The following is an 18536-nucleotide window of genomic DNA, read 5'->3' on the forward strand; positions in this document are numbered from 1 at the left end:
TAATAATTTTCAGTAGCATCATGAATGAATTCAACAATATAGCTATCACATAAGCATTCTTTTCATGATCCACAAGCATAGAAATTTTATTACTCTTCACATAAGCAAATTTCTTCTCATTCATAGTAGTGGGAGCAAACTCAACAAAAATAACTATTGTATGAAACTTGATTGACATAACTCAATTGAACATTAAAATCATGATGACAAGTTGTATGGTTATCATTATTTTTTATAGCATACATGTCATCATCATAATCATCATACATAGCAACTTTGTTGTCATAATAAATTGAAACCTCTTCCAAAATAGTGAAGTCTTCATTAAATAAAGTCACGATCTCTCTAAATCCAATTTCATAATTATTACAACAAGATTCAGCACCCTCCAAAATAGTGGGATCATTATTACATAAAGTTGACACTCTTTCAAAACCACTTTCATCATTGTAATCATCATAAATAAGAGGCATGCAATCATCATAACAAATTTGCTCATCAAAAATAGGGGGACTAAAAAGATCATTTTCATCAAACATAGCATCCCCAAGCTTATGACTTTGCATATCATTAGTATCATGGATATTCAAAGAATTCATACTGATATCATTGCAATCATTCTTATCATTGAGAGGTTTTATGCCATACATTTTATTGAATTCCTCTTCTAACACTTTGGCACAATTTTCTTATCCATCGTTTTTACGAAAGCCTTAATAAATCTAAGCAATTTGGCACAACTTCACTTCCATTTTTTTTGTAGTTTTCTTCTATAAACCCAAACTAGATACAATTACGAGACCTAAATATATTCCTTCAAGCACTCACTTCTCCGGCAATGGCGCCAAAAATAGCTTGATGTCTACTACGCAACTTTATTCTTGTAAACTCTGTTGGGCCTCCAAGCGCAGAGTTTTGTAGGACAACAACTAATATCCCTCAAGTGGATGACCTAAGGTTTATCAATCCTGAGAGGTGTATGATGAAGGTGATCTCTTTCAAACAACCCTGCAATCAAAATACAAAGAGTCTCTTTGTCTCTAACACACCCAATATAGTTGTCAATTGTATAGGCGCACTAGTTCGGTGATACAAGTGTAATATGGATGGTAGAAATAGGTTTTTATAATCTGAAATGATAAAAACAGCAAGGTAACAAGTAATAAAAGTGAGCACAAACAGCATTGCAATGCTTAGAAACAAGGCCTGAGGTTCATACTTTCCGTAGTGCAATCTCTCAACAGTGCTAACATAATTGAATCATATAACAATCCCTCAATGTGCGACAAAGAATAACTCCAAAGTTGTTATCAATATCGAAGAACATAAGATAAAACTGTTGTAGGTAGCAAACCACCTCAAAGTTATCTTTCTGATCAATCTATTGAGCCATCCCTATAAGTGTCGCAAACAGGCCTAGAGATCGTATTACAATAACACCATATGATACGCATCAATAAACTCTAATGTCACCACAAGTATCCGTGAGTTAATTATTCGATATGCATAAAACAATTTTTGATTCATAATATTCAATCCAACACAAAGAACTTCAAAGATTACCCCAAAGTTTCTATTGGAGAAAGTAGGATGAAAACGGGTATCAACCTATGTGCCTACATTACCCCAATGTTACCACGGGAATCCACAAGTTGATTATCAAAACGTATATCAAGTGACTCAATAGAATACCTCATTATCAACACGAGTATCAACATGCAAGACATACATCAAGTGATCTCAAATCCAATATATTCAATCCGATAATAATGAAACCTCGAAGGGCAAAACTCAATTCATCACAACAAATATAGAGGGAAGAACACCATATGATCCAACTATATTAACAAAGCTCATGGTACATCAAGATCGTGCCCTATCACATAGCTACTTGTACATACCCTCAGCCCCGAGGGTGAACTCCTCCCTCCTCATCATGGAAGTAGCGGGGATGATGAAGATGGCCTCCGTTGATGACTTCCCCCCTCCGGCAGGGTGCCGGAACGGAGCTCCGAACGTGATCACTTCGAAACAGAGGCTTACGACGGTGAAAAAACTCATCTAGGTTAACTTTCGGGAGTTTCTATATTTATAGTAATTTTCAGCGTTGGAATCATGCCAGGAGGGTTCCCAAGGGACCAACAAGCTCAGGTGGCGCGCCCTAGGGGGGGCGCCACCCAGGCTTGTGGCCCCCTGGACCTCTTCTAGTCCTTAAGCTCTGTGGGTCTCTTCTTCTCCATAAAAAATCTCCGTAAATTTTCATTGCATTTGGATTTCGTTTGGTATGGATTTTCTAGAAGAAAAAAAACATGCAGAAAATAACAACTGCCACTAGGCACTAGGTTAATAGGTTAATCCACAAAAATCATATAAAAGTGCACCAAAACCATATAAAATTGTTGTAAACATGGCATGAATACTTCATAAATTATAGATACATTAAACACGTATCCGTCATCTCTAAGAACAACGCCAGTTGTGCCCCTAAACAGATCATGGTCAAAAGATGCATCCACGTTTAACTTAACAAAGCCCGTAGGGGGCTTAATCCATCCCCCATTCTTACTGGAAGCCATTGGTGAAGCGGTATTAACAAAATTTGCCGTCAAAGCACGCACACCATAGAGATTTGGCATGCATTTTGGAATTTTTCTTCATGAACCAATTTACGTCTCTCCCACCATAAGTACCAAGCTGTAATGGAAGTCACTTCATGAGCATTCTGAAGGCCCATTATAAAAAGAATCCTGGTCTGGCAAAAGTAGTAGAAATTCGAGGGCAGCCTCTCCCGCACGATCAATGGCACAGGCTCTGCTAATAACCTCGTCCATTCTCAGTCGATTCCGAACCTCCCTTGCTTTCTGACATAGGAACAACACATGCTTTGTATCTTCTGGCCCATTTTCACATGATGGACAAGTGGGCGTAACTTCATGTGTCTATTTGCAAGCGTAACATGACATGGGAGAGTTCCATGCAATGTACGCCAAATAAAAAAATCACCTTTGCCGGACAAGATAGATTGCAAAATCTTACCCCTGATGGGATTAACATTACTTCACCCCATACAATTAGTACAATGCAATTTTGTCCCATGTTGTAGGGTCCATTCCGCCAAATAGGCTGATCGAACAGTGAGCAACCCATTTTTTGTATAACTCCACTCAATAAAATCCAACAGGTTGTGCCAAGGAAGGGGGATCGCAAAGACTCGTTGAGCATCGATCGGCCACATCATTTGTCTCACCAAATCTTCATCCCACAAATTCGTGGTTGGGTCAATAAGATCAGAAACCTTTGACAAGAGGTTCCTTCCTCTTGGGGAAATAATTTTCCTATTTGCACAATGCGAAATCCAAACATCTTTTCAAATATCGATATTCTGTCCATTTCCCACTCATTAGATATACCCATTTTTCAGTGAATTAACTCCTGCCATAATACTTTGCCAGGTAAAAGATGAGCCCCTATTTATGCTTGAATTCATTAGGTCCACATCAGGGAAATATTTAGCTCTCAATATAGATACACATAAAGAGTCGGGATTTTCCGGTAGACGCCACGCTTGTTTAGCTAGCAAAGCAAGATTGAAACAGTGAATATCACGGAATACCATACCTCCTTGATCTTTTGGAACACACATTTTCCACCAAGCCATGTTGTCCTCGTCACTCCACCAAAATTGCGACATCGCGTCAATTATTCCTTTGCAAAAAAATAGGAATTTTAAAGACCAACATGGCATAGGTGGGAATAGCTTGTACAACAGACTTGAGGAGAATTTTCTTCCCTCCGAGAGATAGCAATTTTTCTTTCCATCCACTAATTTTTATTTTGATCAGGAATTGAAAACAGTCACTTTTGTCCATACCGACGTTGGCTGGCAACCCCAAATATTTGTCGTTGAGGGCTTCAGTCATAATATTCAGGATTGTGCAAATTTGCGCCTTATCTTCCACTTTCGTATTGGGGCTAAAAAAGATGCTCGATTTCTCCAAGCTCACCATTTGCCCGAAGCGGCGCGATAGGAGTCCAATGCAGCTTTCAGCACCTCGGCGTTCATGGCATTAGCTCTCATAAGGATTAGAGAGTCATGTAAAGAGAAAATTAGAAATCGTTGGGGCATCTCTGTTGACCTTAACTCCAGACATGTTACCAATCTCCTCTGCATTCGCTAAAAGGGTTGTCAGACCCTCAGTACACAACAAGAATAAGTAGGGCGAGAGAGGGTCCCCCTGTCTTAGTCCTCTCATAGGTTTAAAACTCTTCGTTTCTTCAGCATTAAATCGGACATGGTACTCCACCATGGAAACACACTACATGATTAGATTCACCCAATTCTCCTTAATCTCAATTTCAGTAAAATTCCTTTCAAGAGAACCCACTCCACTTGATCATATACTTTATGCATGTCCAATTTGATTGCACACAGACCATCTTTACCCACCTTTTTCTTCTTTATAGTATGGAAGCACTCATATGCCACTAAAATATTATCAGTAATCAGTCTTCCAAAAACAAAAGCACTCTGAGTTGGGCTGATAATCTTTGGTAGGATTAGCTTCAAGAGGTCCGCTATCATTTTTTATATAACTGCATACACCACATTACACAAGTGTCTAAATTGAGTTACCTTCTCTGGAGAACTAACCGTTGGGATCATTACAATTGTAGTCTCATTCCATCCAGATGGTATAGTACAAGTATTCACAGCTTGTAGAACCTCCTCGATCAGATCATCCCCCAACATAGACCAAAATCTTTTGTAGAAGATCGCATGAAGGCCATCTGGACCCGACGCTTTCAAATGACCAATATCAAATAGGGCCTTTCGAACCTCCTCAACCGTGTAGGGAGCAAGCAAGGCCTTATTCATCTCATCCGTTACCTTTCTTTGAACAAGAGAGAGAACCTCATTGTTCGGATGGAGGTAAAAAGATTTGAAAATACCCCCTAATATGGTCCCTCAATTCCGAATCTTGCACACAAACACCAGTATCATCGAGTAGTTTTTTAACCTGTTTTCTCTTCCTTCTCGTCGTAGCCACATTATGGAAGAAAATGATATTGCAGTCTCCATGTAAAAGCCAGTTTGCATGACCACGTTGTAACAAATAAATCTCCTCTTGTTCCAAAAGATTTTCAACAAGGACAAGAATCTTCTTTTGGCGCACTTGGGAATGGGCATGCATAGGTCCCCTTCGAAGCTTTTCCAACTCTTTTTTTAATTTATTAATTCTTTTTAATTCCGGGCTATTCAGAGTATCACGATCCCAAATATGCAGGTCCGCCTGTACCCATGTGCGCACAGCGAGGAAAGGCCCAATACACCTTAACTTGGCTTTATCCCATGTAGTATGAACAATTTCCGTATCCGTTTCCTCTTGAAGCCAACGAGCTTCAAACTGCTTTACTCATCCCTGAGGGCGGGTAAACATATTACCATCAAAATATTCCGTATCCAGAATGAGAGGACGATGATACATGCTCTTCATTAATAATCACGGCCAAAGGAAATTTCCTCGCCCAATCCATATTAGTACATACCATAAGGTCAAGTCTCTCTCTAATTTCACCTCTCCTCCACGTGAACGAGTCACAAGGCATCCCATGTCTTCCAATCCACATTCTCCCAAACAGTCACGGAAATCTCCCATCAACGAATTTGGTCTTGCCTTGCCGCCTTCTTTTTTATGCGCATATATAATCTCGTTGAAATCACCCTTCTTTTTTATGCGCATATAGAGATTAGTCCAGGATAAATGTTTATCATTCCAGCCCGGGTAGACAATAAACCCCGTAAAACGCCAATCCACAAGATCCTCTTTCATAACCAAAATATCAATAAAATACATAGACAAATAATTTAACTCGACTTTATTATTCAAGACCACCAGCTTTTCCATCACTCTCAGAAACATGGGAGTCAAAACGTAACTTACAGCATAGCTCGCCAGCTTTTATTTTATTGATACTAGATGACCTGTTGCGCCAAATGGCGCAAAGACCCGTTTAAAACCATGTCCGCGTTGAAAATATTTGCATTTTTTCAGTAACCTCTTAAATCCGAGCAAGTTCATTTGGTAAGAACTTATACGCCTACATATAAAGAAAATTAAACACAAATCTTTTCTTAAGGTAATAATGCCACAAATTAGATCATCGGTAGTTTAATATAGCCTGCAATTAGGAAGTCCGAGTAGCTCTAAACTTGCATTAAAAAAAGAGCTAAACAGAGGCGACAATACAATGTAGTACTTAATACACGAACTCATGAACATTGAGTACACGAGGAGTTGATAGAAATAGAAATCAATTACATCATATAATTTGGTTATATACTCTCTTGTGTACATATCCTAAACCCTACCCCCTTGTGATCAACACTTTGTCCTTTGAGTCGAATGGCACAGCTACTACCGCTTGTGGCAAAAGAAAGGACTCGGCAATATACCCATCAATGTCAAGAGAAAAAGAATATGTGATGTATCTCTACCTGTGCAAAACAATGTAAAACCCATACATGCTATGTACACTCTCATTGCCTAGCATAGCATAAGTAGCTGAAAGACACTGTACAAAAGAATTGACAATTAGCAAGAAAGAAGCATGCCCTCAGCTGTGTAGACAGCCATAAAACAAAAAGTGGCAAAAGCCCCATAAGAATTAGCTTTGCCATCTACTCCCTCCGTTCCAAAATAGATGACCCAACTTTGTACAACAATGTAAAACCCATACTAAGTTAGTACAAAGTTGGGTCATCTATTTTGAAACGGAGGGAGTAGTTTATGAGCTAAAGTTGAGCATTCACCAATGGATAAAACATATTGAGCATCAGCTATAAAACAAACTCTATTTTTCTAATAAGACGACATAGGTGTGAAATGGGCAAAGTCTATTTTGCCATCCAGTTTATACATGAGCTAAAGTGGAAAGCTATGTTCACAGATGCATAAATAAACAAAATAGAAAATTAGTTAAACAGATTCTGTTTTTCCCTTGAAATACCTGAAGGAGCCAAGTCCTAGATTTAATTTCAATACTACCTCGACTCTTTTGCAATTTCCTGACCATACTGGGTAGTAGAAACTTTTTAACTACAGCAACATATTCAGGAAACAATAGCTTAAATGTTGCAAAATTGCATGGGTTATATAAGAATATGCTAAATATTTAAGATGAAAAAATAAGAATATGCTGAATTTGAAAGAAAAATATTATATAATTCGAAAGAATCACAAGCTTATCTTTGTATAGAACAAAGACTTAACTAACTCAGAGTAAAACATGCAAGAATAGCTTGCGGACCAATTTTGTTCCCTTTCTCTTAGGTACTATATAAATGTCCCCTATCTAGAAAGGGCCTCAACTAATGATCCAGCCATGGTAAAACATTAAACAAGGCACCCAAGGAAAGCTCCATCCATGGAGGCACACCATGCAAGGCCATAAGATAAGCTGAATTCAAAAAAACATGACAGACAATATATGTGTTTCAGTATTTTACCTTCAGATATCGGTATGACACACATATAAAAGGTGCAGGACAGAAGCTAACTTAACAAATACTTCCTCTGTTCATAAATACAAGACGCTTTGGAGAGTTGTATGGTCAGTCTAAAACGTCCTATATTGATGAACAGAGGGAGTATGAACTGATTGATGCAAACACTTTAGATCCAATAATGAAAGAGTTCGTAGTTGGACTCAAGAGGTGTAACTATTACATGATGACCGATATTTTCAGCAAGCTCTGTCAACAAAATTCTGTCATACTCCCTCCGTTTCAAAATAGATGATCCAACTTCGTATTAACTTTGTACTAAAGTTAGTATAAAGTTGAGTCATCTATTTTGAAACGGAGGGAGTACCTTTTATGTAGTAGCTAACTATGATCAGAAAATGTGTCACTTTCTTTGCCAGCCAAAGGTCGGTACTGAATTGATAACAAGACTGACAAACACATTGCCCTGTAGAACTTCACATGTCAGCGATATCATGATAATTTTTTTATAGCAGAAGAATATGCAAAACACAGTATGAATGGTAATTAATAATTAGTAATTACAGTTATATGAATAAGTTCCTTAATCTCATGTGGTAGTCATTCTAGGATTATATTTAAATGGCAAACCAAAATGCTCAAATCTAAAAGTTGCTGGAAGTAACCAAAATGTTCATTTACATGGAAATTAACAGGAAAATCAATGTTTCTTGAAACATGGATTCATGTGATTTACAGCCCACAAATACCCGCTATAAGATGCAATGTTAAGCTTTGTAATTTCTGTTGGGACAAAAACAGTGGCACCATTTTATTTAGAAATAAAAAACAGCATCCAGCTGCTGCAACCTGAGTGAGATGGCCAAGTACATGTTTCCCAAAGATCCAAGGCAGGCAGTGGCATACATAATGCAACGACTAAAAGGGCTTTTGACAGATCTCCAGAAAATAGAGAAGACAAAAGAACTAACAATATTTACCACACCATATAGAAAAATACTAAAGGTCCTACAAATAAAAAAAATGATTTCAGGATGAGAAAACAAACACCAAAATCTTTCAGGAGAAGCAAATCTGTGTGCTGATTCTGTAGCTAGTTCACTGAAATAGGACCTTAGCTTTTTGCTGGTGTAGCACATGGCAAACCACAGTAGTGTTCTCAAGCAAAATATTACGCATTAATAATCTGAATGGAAGGTATTATTTTCTCTAAAGGATGATACCTGGCCACCGAGTTTCTGAATGTCAGGTGCTACAACAGGACATAATTTATGCTAGAGCATGGCAATTGGCAGGTAAAATTACTTGCCATGACATGCCTAGCAGATCCTTAAATCAAACACTGCAGTAGATACAACTCTTATCTTCCCATGAAGAGTAGGAGACATAAGCGGCAAATAGGTAAAAGAAGTAACCAACTATTGCTAGAACCAAACTAAGTTTGGAAGAGGAGGGAAGCACACAATGAATTCATAATGCTTCTGAATTCAAACTGGATATAGAAAAACTCACACACACTGTCCTTTTCTAAGATGTTTGCGACTTGGTTCAAAAAGTCCAAAGAGAATATATGCAGTCATACCTGCAAAAAAATAAGAGAATATGTTAGTTGTATGTGTCATATTTATTGAGGGGAGAGAGAGCATAAACTAAGGATAGAAACATACATTGCTCTCACTATAACAATCACGTGGCACATCTTTGCATCAACAACGGTTCTGGCCAACAAAATCATAAATTAGTTAAAAACTCAATCTAATAGTATGTGTCGAGATAATTTGTTGCTTAGCAAATCTATTTTACCAGGTAGGATATTTCCACTTTGATCTGGGCATCTCGGCCTCCCAGCGATCCCCCGAGATAGACGTTTCCTGGTCGTCCGATCTTCCCTCTCAGTTTCCTCTCACATCTGACCCAGGAGAGGCCGCACAGACACCCAAGAACGGCTGACCCAGCCAATCACTAGACAACCTGAGCCCACAGGTCATTTGCCCCTGCGAATTCACCGCCCGGTCAAAACAGAATGCGACGACGCGCGGGATGATCCAACAAAAAGCACCACACCGACGTCCTGTTTGACCAGCATCCGATGGCCAAGAAGTAACAAAATCGAGTGAGCCCCTGGAAGGCCGAGTTGCCCAGAGACCTTATAGGTTTAAATTTTCTATAGGATAGGATTCCTATAGGACTTGGTTTCCTATTCATATGTAGGATTAGTCCTTGGTTTTGTAGGAATGGATTCCTATTCATATGTAGGATGGGTCCCTATCCTACACAAGCTAGCAATAAGATATGCATCAGCATAGAAAAGAAACATGTAACCAACCAACTCATACTGGTACAGAGAAGGTCAGGAAGAGAGACATGCCAGGGGTAGAGAGAGGCCACGGAGGGGACCCGGGGAGTACCTACAGTTGGGAGGGAAGGGTGGCCACGCCGGCGTGCACCCGTGGTGGCGAGGAGGAGCTTTAGTCGGAGACCTAAATGCCGGCTTGCCAGGGGCTCGTAAATATGCGATAACAGTTCAATTGCATGAAGCCAAGCAAATCATTTTAGGACATGAATGTTTGATCTGCATTGTACCGAAATAGGGTAGTAATTTATCCTTGCCATTATAGAAAGCACATGTAGCACCTGACATGAAAAGTAAAAAGAGAGGGAATTAACCGATAAAACCACACATTAATAAAAAAGAGCAAATTATGTACAAGATCATCCATAGAAGTCAAGGTGCACATGAAGGTTGCACTGAATAGCATCTGTGCCGAAGAAATAAAAGAACACCAAATTACACCTTACTGAAGTGAACATAGCAATAAGCAGCAAAGTATAAGAGGATACGACTTTGAACATGTTGATCGGCAATTCTCTATAGCTTGCAAATACACTAATAATAGGTAGCGTGGTAGATCAGATGATACAAACCTAGCTAAAGTTAGTAGAGTCAAAGCGCCTAAACCTGGAAGAAAATAGTGGCACCACAAAATGTCTCTCAACCACCTTTTGGCTAGATTTATTTTAGACAGTGGAGTGTACAAGCCCTACAAACTGAAACGAACAATAATAAGCAGGAGAATGACAAACAATGCAAATTAAAAAAAAAGTTCACTCGGTAGCAACCCACAGCGCTAATGGCTAGTCAAGTGAAATATATAGATGGAAATGATAAAAGCAACCATCCATATATTTTGATACAAATAAGGGCATATCCAAATATGACATGCATGACAACCTCAAATCCATGGGGTCCATTTGGTTAGATCAGAATGAGCAAAAATGGAAAACAGTGACAAACATTCAGCACAAGAGAACAAAGTTTTGCATCTACACAGCAGTGAAGCAAGGCAATGAGCCAAATTAGTGCATCTACTACATACTTGACTCACTCTACACTCTAGGCTTACATAGCATCACATTAATGTCAGGTCACTCATGGGAAATAAAATAAATTGAAGACCAAGATTTGTGTATGGTGAATGAAAAAAAAGCAGAAAAGAGAAGTAAAACCCTCTATCGTAAGGCCTCTTCCCTGTGAATTTCTTAGACACAGGAGCAGCACAAAGGAAGACGTTTTGGCATATAATATTCACAAATGAAGTTTTTACTCATTATCCATTGGTAACAGAGACACCTTAATAATACGATTTCCTGGTAGACAAACAATTACAAGATTTGACATTAGTGTGCTGACACAAATGGCATATTAAAAATACCAATAAATTTAGAAAAATGGATGTTCAATGACTAAATTGACCAAACCAAATAAGGTCCAGATACTACTGGTAATAACTAATCACTTGACTAATTGCAGGTAATGCATAATCCAACTACTGAAATGGCATGTACAGGCAGCCACCAAGATCTGTAATGTAGTCATAAACCTGCACATTAAAAAGTTGATAATTGTTCTTATGCAGGTTCTGACTCATACAACAGATCTGATCAACCTATAGCTCAGTGTGTAAAATTTTAAAAAGAAAATACAAGAAATGATGGGGGAGGATGGTTGCAGCTTGCCTAGAGAGGAGCACCATGGCACCATCAAAAAGGGATCTTTGTACAGCAAAGCAACTCGGTACGCTCGGTCGGAGGGGAATCAACCTCCGCCCAAACCCTATCTGCATAACAACAAAAAATTAGGAAGACATGAATTAGAGAGATGAGCCCAGCTCATCATGGGAAGACAGGGTAAGGAAAAGAGCTTACCCGTGTTCGAGTTCCCCCATGAACTGAAAGATGTCCTCGAACTCTCCTCCTCTGCAGGCAGCCGTCGGGGTGGTAGCTCAACGAGGATAGATTTGTTGTTGTCCTCACTGCATCACACAGTCATCCCGTGGCCTTCCTAGAGATCGTGTGCGCTGCGTCCACCCTGCCTGAATGGAAGAGATTGGAGGATGAGCAGCAGCCAGGCTGAGAAAAAGAGAGGGTAAGGGGGAAAAGAGAGAGGGGGGCTCACCTATTCAGAGCAGCAACGAGCGCCATGGAGGTCACCTGTTCCTCGAGATCCCACCGGCAACGAGTACCATGGAGGGCCAGGAAAAAAATTACATGCGCTTGGCCATGGAGGCAGCAAGGGTGGGGCGAGGAGACGAAGACGAGCGGCGGACCTAGTTCATCTTTCCCGCGGCTGCACCCCACCGCGGCCGGAGTGCAATCCCCGCCGCTCTTCTCAGGCACGGATCCATCGCCCATGTGCGCCTTCTTCGGCGCCGCCGCCGGAGAGAGAAGTGAAGGAGAGGAGGCGGCATAGCGGAGAGCAGGGAAGGAGGGGAGCGGGGCTCACGGGGCGAGGTGCGGAGGAAGCGGGGGAGGCGGCTGCGGGACTGTGGAGGAAGCGAGGGAGGCGGCTACGGGATTGGCGAGGAGGGCGGGATTGGCTCGTGGGCCTAGGGTTCCTTTTACCCAGATCGCGATTGACGAGCAAGCGACGCAGACTTCGCGTACCAAAAGCTGAAGAAAACTCACGTGTAGCTCGCGGCCCCACGCCAAACGAGCCCCACATGTCATTCTCTCGTGAACCAGACGCAAAAGTAAAAACAAGCGAGCGGTTAACCAGCCGCCAGCAGCCAAAATATTACTGTACCAGCTCAATCGGGTGGTCAAAAGTGGCAAGCGCGAGCGATGCCCTCAGCTATGCGGGTACTCTAGGAGGGTTTATATGTTCAATGAGACTCCAAAAGAAAAATGATATCTGCTCGAACTCACCCTTGAAGATCAAGAGCTCACGAACGGCCTTGAACTCACACTTAAGATCAAGAGCTCACGAACTGCCGTGGCTAAGAGCATCCCAAGACAGTTCCATCCAATCGTTTTCCTGATCGGAGGCCGCCGATGCAAGTTTTCTTCCTTCCCATCACCTACAGACTCCTTTCTCTTCTCTGTGTAATCCACCTCTCTCCCTTCCACCTCCTTCGCAACATGAGTGACAGAGCCATCAATCCCCCTAAGGAGAAGTTTATATCATTGTACACCATGAACTCCACACTATCATTGCTTACATTCTCAAAGGAAAAGACTAGATAGCTTCCTGTAGGCTGCGCCTCATACAAGCTCTATTCTTGCTCCCTGTATTCTTATCCCATCCAGCCCCTTTTGCACTGTTCTCCCCTTGCACCCTCTACCCTGCACTTCTTCCTCTGTTCGTACGAAGCCACTTTTTCTTCCCCTGCTCATGAACTTCCTAGGTTAGCGATAGTTTCCACGATTGTTGTCATTTTGCCTTGTTTGTGAATAATAACATGAGCAGCACTTTCCTTAACATAAATGTTCACTCTTGTCAATCTGGTGGCCACAGTGAGTTGTGACATAGTTGGCACATACGGATGGGACAGAACGGAGGTAAGCTATTACTTTCACTATATTTTCCTTCCCAAGTTCCTATTTTCATTTCAAACTGGGCTTCCAGTTTCCAGTTCAGAGGCAATATAAACCATATAGCAGCAAAGTGCATAGGACTGCATGGATCCTTCCATCAACTTCAATTGACTAATGTTTTACACCATTTGGAGGTGCCACGCAATTTTAAACATACAGCAGCAAAATCGTATCTGGCATAGTAATGGCAAGCCTTCAGAACAGGCAAATTATCTAATTGCCAAACATATCAAATCGCCCAATGGAGTAATAGTCCGTCCGGCACAGTAAAGCAAGCTGGAAGAGTAAGGACGCCATTGAAGGTTGGCGCACAAATATTTGCTGGCAATTTAGTTCAAAACTGAAACAAAGAACTTGTTTTAAATAGATAATCTCAGTCACAAGTCAAACCAAATCAGTTCAACAGTAACAACTATTTTACAAAGATATTGAAACTTGGTACTCCTTGCAACAAATGCACTTTAACTAGATAAAACTACAGATAAAAGGATGTTGGCGAGGATGCCTGCCATAACCTTGAAGGTCACGGAGCTAGAGCATCCTGGCAGCTAGTGATGTAGGCAACAGGGAAAAAGAGGGAACCAAGCTATTTGTTGGAAACCTCGGCAAAGTTGCCTCATAAGTCATAACCACATGAACTTAACTTACACTTCAGGTAACAAAAAGTATGGCAAAACACCTTATGCTTTGCTAACACTTATACGAAGAGTTTTCTCTTCACGCCCCAGTCCACGGCCAGGGCAGCCCTGGGCCTGGCTAGGGCGCTGTTGGCAAGGATGCCTTCCATAAACCAAATAAGGCCAATGAGCTCAAGCAACCAAGCAACTCGATGTAGGCAACAGGGAAAAAGAGGAAACCAAATTATATCTTGGAAACCTCGGCAAAGTTGCCTCACCAGGTCCCAGTGATAAATGAGACCTAGTGAGCAGAACTCAAAACATATACGCAGAGTTTGGAACTGCAGAATACATATACTTCTCTGCAGCATATAGGCAGTATGTATGTTGACAAGTATGCATACCATAAACCTAAGAAGGTCAATGAGCTTGAGCAAATAATTGACAAATATTATAGGCAACAGGGAAAAAGAGGAAACCAAATTATATCTTGGTAGCCTCGGCAAAGTTGCCTCACAAAATCCCAATGATAAATGAGATCTAGTGACAAAAACTCAAATATATCGGCAGAGTTTAGAGAAAACACATTCAATACAGTGTATAGGCCCTGTGGAACTACCAAGCGTGTTGGCAAATATGCATACCATAGACCTAATAAGGTCAATGAGCTTGAGCATGCAGTTGACAAATGTTATAGGCAACAGGGAAAAAGAGGAAACCAAATTACATCTTGGAAGCCTCGGCAAAGTTGCCTCACCAGGTACCGGTGATAAGTGAAATCTAGTGAGCAGAAATCAAAAACATATAGGCACAGTTTGGAACTGCAGAATACATATACTTCTCTGCAGCACATAGGCAGTATGTATGTTGGCAAGTATGCATACCATAAACCTAAGAAGGTCAATGAGCTTGAGCAAACAATTGACAAATATTATAGCCAACAGGGAAAAAGAGGAAACCAAATTATATCTTGGTAGCCTCGGCAAAGTTGCCTCACAAAATCCCAATGATAAATGAGATCTAGTGACAAAAACTCAAATATATCGGCAGAGTTTAGAGAATACACATTCACTACAGTGTGTAGGCACAGTGGAACTACCAAGCATGTTGACAAGTATGCATACCATAGACCTAATAAGGTCAAAGAACTTGAGCATACAGTTGACAAATGTTATAGGCAACAGGGAAAAAGAGGAAACCAAATTACATCTTGGAAGCCTCGGCAAAGTTGCCCCACAAAATCACAAAATAATGATCCAAAATTATGATTGGGAGAATAGCAGATAACTAAACAGAATTAAATATGAACATATTTTATAAATGTTGGCATGGATGTCCATCCATTAGTTAATGAACATAAATAAAAACATCCAAGAACAAGCATGATTTTGGTAGTAGGGAAAAAGAGGGGAACCAAATTAACTGTTGGTAACTGCAAAGTTACCATGCCAACTACTTAAACCTTTGTAATGACGTTCAAAACCGAAGTATCTCATTCAAAAACAACTCAAAAATATCACTACTTGTGTATGCCAGAATAATATCACTGCTGATAACAACATGGCTAAAGATAGAAACAAAGTCCAATTGTGCAAATCAATGAGACTAACACATAAGTATGACAGAGTACATTTGAGAAACAAAGTGAACTAGATTATTACAACCCTTAGTTGGCAAATGGTTTATCCCAATCATTATATAAGAAAAAAAATAGAGATTCAGATAAACAACATTGGAGCAAAAAGAAAGTTCATGTACTCGTATCAGGCAGTCATATAACCACAAATGTTACAAAGATTAAACAAGGGTTGTCAATCCCATAAAGGGCACGACGTGGAACTGCTATCTAGAATTAAGAAGAATAAAATGTTGCATATCAATACTATTAATATGAACTAGCAATGATACTTCATAATGGACAGGCTTACAGCTTATGGACGGGATGGGTTATCACATCGATGCCTTGAAGGTCGTCTTCAGCTTCCTGGTTAGTGGCCTGACCTTCTGGTAGACCAGCGGGAACCTGATGTCCGACTTGTGAAACTGCTTAGTGTTATCACGCTTGCAGATGTTGAAGTGGACAGTGGCTGTCTTGATGTTCTGGATGCAGGGGGATCTGACACGGTGGCGGGAAGCCATCTCCGTGTACATCTGCTCCACTGCGCCATTGAGGGTGGTGTCACGGTACTCCTTGTACATGTTGTGGTATCCAGTCCTGCTTTGGTAACACAGCCAGATACCAAAGTTCTTGATTGTGGTGGGGTTCTTCTCAACAATCTACAGATCGAAAAAAGGCAACACTATAAGGGAGACATGCACTAGAAGCCAATGATTGAATTCTTCACCATCCAACATTAATCAGAAGTTACAGCAGACGCCAGTAGCATTTTGACCAACGAGAACAGTTGGTGGTACACTAATGCAAATAAATTAACAACGATCTCACACTCGGATATCCTTCTAATGGCATTGCCAAGCTAGTACGATTCAACCACGGAGTAAACTAAAATGAGCGTAGAAGAAGAGCTCACCTCGTTGAAGGCGAGGATCTGGCCGTTGCTCTTCTTCACGCATCCTCGAGAGGCTTCCAAATTTGAATCATGTCCTCACCAGAAATTGGATTTGGCGCGGACCTCGTTGGTGGCCCAGAGCTTCATGCGGTAGATCCTGGGATGCTCCTCGGTCGGCGTCGGCAGGCCCCTCCCGACCACCTGGTACTGGTGGAACTGCACTAGCGCGAGCGCCAAATGGTCAGTTCAGATCACACGACGAGAACTAATCCCCGTGATAGCGGTGCGTACGAGTAAGAGAGCTCACCCTTAACGCGACCATCCTGGCAGGAGTTGCTGAGGTCGCTGTGCTGCGGTGGGAGGCGATGGGCTTGCTGGCGTGCGATGCTCCGAGACGGCGGCGCCGCAGGGAAAGGATTAAGGGGTCGGGGGGATTTATAGATTTGGTAGAGTGCGACGAGGCCGAAGAGGCGGGTGAAGGGACGAGGCGTAAAACCCTAATGGGCCAGGAACGTTGTGGGGTGGGTGTATCATCGTAAGCCCAAAGGCCCAGCAGGCCATTCTTTTCTTTTCTTTTTCTCGTGAGGTGTTTTCTTTTCTCCGCGTGCACTATTACTAGTAGGGAAACATTTAGAGTCGGTGCGCCGGCCAAAGCGCGGATCCGTCGCACGCGGATCCGTCGCACGCCAGCCTGGCGTCGCCCACTCTTGCGCATAGCCCAACAACCCTTTTTTACGGGCCCATAACCACTTTATTATCCATCGAGGAACTTTCCTCGTCTCCCTACCGCAGCCTTCGTCTTCCTCGCTGCAAGCAGCTCACGCTCCTCCGCCATGGCCCTCGTCGGCCCTAGCTCCGCTCACCGCTAGATGACCCTCCCCCAAACTGCTCCATCCCAGGCACACGCACTTGCGCATCCATGGTCCATTCGTTGACAGTGCAGGGCGGAAAACGTCTGCGTGCAAGTGCAACCATGACGAGCTCGGACCACACTGGTACGCGGCCCGGCGTGAAACTGATTCAACTGAAGTCGCGGGGGGGAGAGGGGGGGTGGGGGGTTGCGACCGTTGGTGTGAGGTTCTGGAACCAGGAGATGAAGGAGCTGCGACCCATGGCAGAGTTTGCTACAACCAAATACGGCGAGGGCATGACCCGCGACGGCAGCGACATAGTATTACTGCAACCGCATAAGTTTTTGCTACTACCGATGTCTGCAATTGCTATCACCGGCGATGGCATTTGCTACATCCTTCATGATGATGCTGCAACCTCGACGGCGGCGACGATTTTTTTTGCTGCAACCGGCTATGGTCGAAGCTACCACCGGCGAGCTTTTTTGCTACAACCATGTACAGATCAATTAGCTGCGACTCGGGTCGGCGGCAATGATATTTTGCTGCAACCGTTGTCAATTTTTGCTACTACCAGCGTCATTGTTTGCTACATGCTTCACAGCTTAGATGCGACATGCGACAACGGCGCGACATTTTTGCTACACCTGTTCATGGATTAGCTACAACCAGACTCTGCAGAATTAAAAAAGTTGCAACCGTTTGACAGAGGAAGCTTGAATCGTATGTGTGAAAAGCTCCAACCGGTACTTGTTTTTGCTTCGATAGGTGGACAATTTTGCTGCTACCGGCGGCAACCCGAGGAGAGATGCATCTTTTTTTTTGTGAGCTCGCCGTCGGGGTGTTGTGTCCGGCGAACAGTCGGCACCGGAGCGTGGTCGTCGTGCACTAGGGTTGCAAGCGGTGCCACCGGATTACAAGGCTGCAACCATGGGCGCACGTTGCTGCATCCACGGAGATGAGAATCGCACGAAGGCGACATAGGTGAGGGCGGCGACCAACGGCGAGGGCGGCGACCGGAGGCGACGACGGTGAGGCGGCGAGCCGGCAACAGGGGAGGAGGTGCGGGGGCGCGCAGGTGGGTGGGTAGTGAGTCGAGCGGGGGAGGAGGAGTAGGGGATTCGCAACGGTGAGGAAGACGATGACCTAGTCCACGCGAGCGCGCCTGATACAAGCAGGA

At 42.3% G+C, this 18536-nt stretch overlaps 2 long non-coding RNA genes and 1 pseudogene across 3 annotated transcripts; all 3 read right to left on the bottom strand.

Moving 5' to 3' along the window:
• Positions 1 to 6186: 6186 nt before the first annotated feature.
• On the bottom strand, positions 6187 to 6632 carry LOC141042434 (uncharacterized). Its single transcript, XR_012205207.1, has 2 exons — positions 6497 to 6632; positions 6187 to 6422 (listed from the first exon to the last, which is right to left on the bottom strand). It is a non-coding gene; the product is annotated as an uncharacterized lncRNA (long non-coding RNA).
• Positions 6633 to 8660: 2028 nt separating this feature from the next.
• On the bottom strand, positions 8661 to 11385 carry LOC141042433 (uncharacterized). Of its 2 annotated transcripts, XR_012205205.1 has the most exons (5): positions 10430 to 11385; positions 9913 to 10138; positions 9308 to 9498; positions 9172 to 9222; positions 8661 to 9086 (listed from the first exon to the last, which is right to left on the bottom strand). It is a non-coding gene; the product is annotated as an uncharacterized lncRNA (long non-coding RNA). The 2 variants fall into 2 exon arrangements; XR_012205206.1 differs by lacking the exon at positions 10430 to 11385 and having other exon boundaries at positions 9917 to 10198.
• A 4216-nt stretch (positions 11386 to 15601) lies between these two features.
• Positions 15602 to 16908, bottom strand: LOC109752882 (large ribosomal subunit protein eL20-like; annotated as a pseudogene).
• Between the last annotated feature and the right edge of the window lie 1628 nt (positions 16909 to 18536).

Source organism: Aegilops tauschii, chromosome 3 (assembly GCF_002575655.3).
Source record: "Aegilops tauschii subsp. strangulata cultivar AL8/78 chromosome 3, Aet v6.0, whole genome shotgun sequence".
Lineage (NCBI taxonomy): Eukaryota > Viridiplantae > Streptophyta > Magnoliopsida > Poales > Poaceae > Aegilops > Aegilops tauschii.